The sequence below is a fragment of the Otolemur garnettii genome, unplaced genomic scaffold (assembly GCF_000181295.1).
Source record: "Otolemur garnettii isolate 467f Iridium unplaced genomic scaffold, OtoGar3 scaffold00099, whole genome shotgun sequence".
NCBI classification, from domain to species: Eukaryota; Metazoa; Chordata; class Mammalia; order Primates; family Galagidae; genus Otolemur; species Otolemur garnettii.
The window spans coordinates 3,355,819-3,358,888 of record NW_003852494.1 but is presented as its reverse complement, the minus strand read 5'-3'; positions in this window follow the sequence as shown (position 1 = coordinate 3,358,888).

The following is a 3,070-nucleotide window of genomic DNA, read 5'->3' as shown; positions in this document are numbered from 1 at the left end:
ATCCAGCCCAGGCCCACCAAACAACAATGATGGCTGCAACAAAAAAACAGCCAGGCGTTGTGGTGGGTGCCTGTGGTCCCAGCTACCTGGGAGGCAGAGGCAGGAAACTCGCCTGAGCCCAGGAGTTGGAGGTTGCTGTGAGCTGTGATGCCACAGTACTCTACCTAGGAGGACAGCTTGAGGCTCTGTCGCCAAAAAAAAAAAAAAAAAAGTACGGAACTAAAAAGTTGTGGGGCATCCTGTTATCTGGACTCTTGCTGTTTTATACTATTCCATAATAAGTTTTATTTAATTTATAAATTTTTAGAGATAGGGTCATTACAATCTGAGTGGTTTAAACTAGAAATTTATTCTCTCACAGTCCTAGAAGCCAGAAATCTAAAATCAAGGTGTTGGTGGGGCTGTGCTCCCCCTGAAGCCTCAGGATCCTCCCCGGCCTCTTCTAGCTTCTGGTGCCTCCTGTATTCCTTGGCATGGGGCCACATCACTCTGATCTCTACCTCCATCATCACATGACTTTTCTTCTGTGTGTCTGGAAATTTTAAGTCTCCCTGCACCTTCCCTGTGCAAGGATGCTTGTCATTCAATTTAGGCCCACCTCAATAATCCAGGATGAGCTCATCTTGAGATCCTTAACTGAATCACATCTGCAAAGATCCTTTTTCCAAATAAGGTCACTTTCCCAGGTTCAGGGATTTGCCATAGGGTATCTTTCAGGAGGCTTCTTGGCTCACTACAGAGGGGAACTTGCAGCCTTGGCTGAGGTTAACCACAGGACTTCCCATTTGGTTTTAGGGAGTAGAGAGTTAAACGCTCAGAGAATTAGGATCTTTAGATGCTTACGGAGAAGCTAGCAATTTCTATTTTAATGTGAGATTAGCTGCTTTTTATATAGGATGGTCATAAAGTTCCACTATTTTAAATCGTGCGTGAACTCTATGACCACCCTATATATTGGTTCAAATCACTTTAACGAAACCCGAGGTTGAAAAAAACACATCTGTGGGTAGTCGTAAACCTGTGAGTCACTAGTTCGCAATCTCAGTGTTGGCTTCTTTCACTTAGCGTCATATTTTCAGGGTTCATCCATGTTGTGATGTGAATTAGCACTCTGCTTCCTTTCTTTCTTTTTTTTTTTTTATTGAGACAGATTCTCATTTGGTAGAGTGCCAAGGTGTCATAGCTCACAGCAACTTTAAACTCTTGGGCTCAAGCAATTCTCTTGCTTCAGCCTCCCTAGTAGCTGGGACTACAGACACCCACCACAATACCCGGCTATTTTTGTTTGTTTGTTTGTTTTAGCAGGCCCAGGCCGAGTTTGAATCCGCCAACCCCAGTGCATGTGGCCAGCTCCCTAACCGCTGAGCTCCAGGCACCCAGCCTCTGCTTCTTTTCTGTGGCTGAATAATATTCCACTAGATGGATAAATCACATTTTATTTACCCATCATCCACTGATGGACATTTGGGCGTTTTCCACCTTTTAGGTATTACAGATGGCACTGCTGTGAGCATTCATGTTTTTGTATGGACATGTTTTGAACTCTCTTGGGTAGATACTTAGGGGTAGAGTTGGTGGGTCATCTGGTAACTCTATATTTAGCTTTTGAGGAACTGCCAGACTCTTTTCCACAGTGACTATACCATTTTGTATTCCCAGCAGCAATGCATGAGGGTTCCTATTTCTCCATGTCTATGTCAACACTTGTTGTTGTCTGTTTTTGTTTTTAATTATCACCATCCTTGTGGATGTGGAGAGTTAATGATTTTTAAAGCTGACTCCTTTTTTGTTACAATTAATTTACCAAATATCACCGTCCTTCCTCTATCTCAGGCATTGTGCTAGGCAACCAGGGAAAAATCATTGCAATCTGGGCTTTTGGGGAATGAGTGGTCAGCAGGAGAAACAGATGAGGAAACAAACAAGGATAAGATAGAATGTAGATGGCATCAGGGCCTGTAGAGACTGGGAGCAGGCTTAGTCTTGGCCTGCAGATGCAAGATGATACTGGTATGGACAATTGCCCCTGCTACCATAGAGGGTTCTTGCCCTCTGCACAAGAAGGAATTCAAGCACAGGTGCATGAGTGAGAGAAGGTCAGACACGAGATATAAGCTAAAGCAGAGAGGTTTATTGAAAGCACACTCTTACTGAAGAGAATGGCTGGCTGATCCCAAGAGGAACAGTTCCACCCCAGGGAACTGTCCTTTTATGCTAATCCCTAATAATATGCTAAACTTGGAGAGGAATATTCATGGATTTTCTGGGAAAGGGAAAGAGGGTTCCTTGTCCCTGGAACCCTCCCCTTTCTTGGCCTTATAGGGTAACTTCCGGGAGTGCCAGGGCATGTGTAAACTGTCACTGTGCTGGTGGGTGTGATTTTTACAATGTTAATGAGGGTAGTTCACTTAGGGATACTGTCATTTCAACTGTGCACCTGCCCCAATTAAAGGAATTCACCCTTTTACCTTAGAGAAAGATGTTATGGCCAAAGTAAAATAATAACTGAAGGGTCCCTGTTGGTTCCATTCCTCTGAGCTAAGCATAAGCACATTCTGTGACTTTCCTGTGCTGTTGGCCTTCTCCTTCTGACACCTGCCCTAACTGCCTGCGGGGTGTCTGACTCCTGTCACAGGGGTAGGAAGAAAACAGAGGCAGGCTGGCTGCACGGGCGTGTGCATGTGCAGTCTGTGCTGTCCCACACAGAGAAGGGCTGTGCTTAACTTAATGCCTTTCAGTCACTGTCTTGAAACTTAGAATAATTTTTGCACAAGAGGCTCCATGGTTTGCACTGGGCCCTGTTATGTAACCAGTCCTGGGTAGTTGTCCCAGCTGAAGAAGGGTCTGAGGAGGTTTCTCTCCATGGTCTCATCCTTGGCTTCAGGGGGACTCTGCTGGGGTTTTTTTTTTGTTGTTGTTGTTTTGTTTGTTTGTTTGTTTTTGTAGAGACAGAGTCTTACTTTATCACCTTCAGTAGAGTGCCGTGGCATCACATAGCTCACAGCAACATCCAACTCCTGGGCTTAGGCAATTCTCTTGCCTCAGCCTCCTGAGTAGCTGGGACTATAGG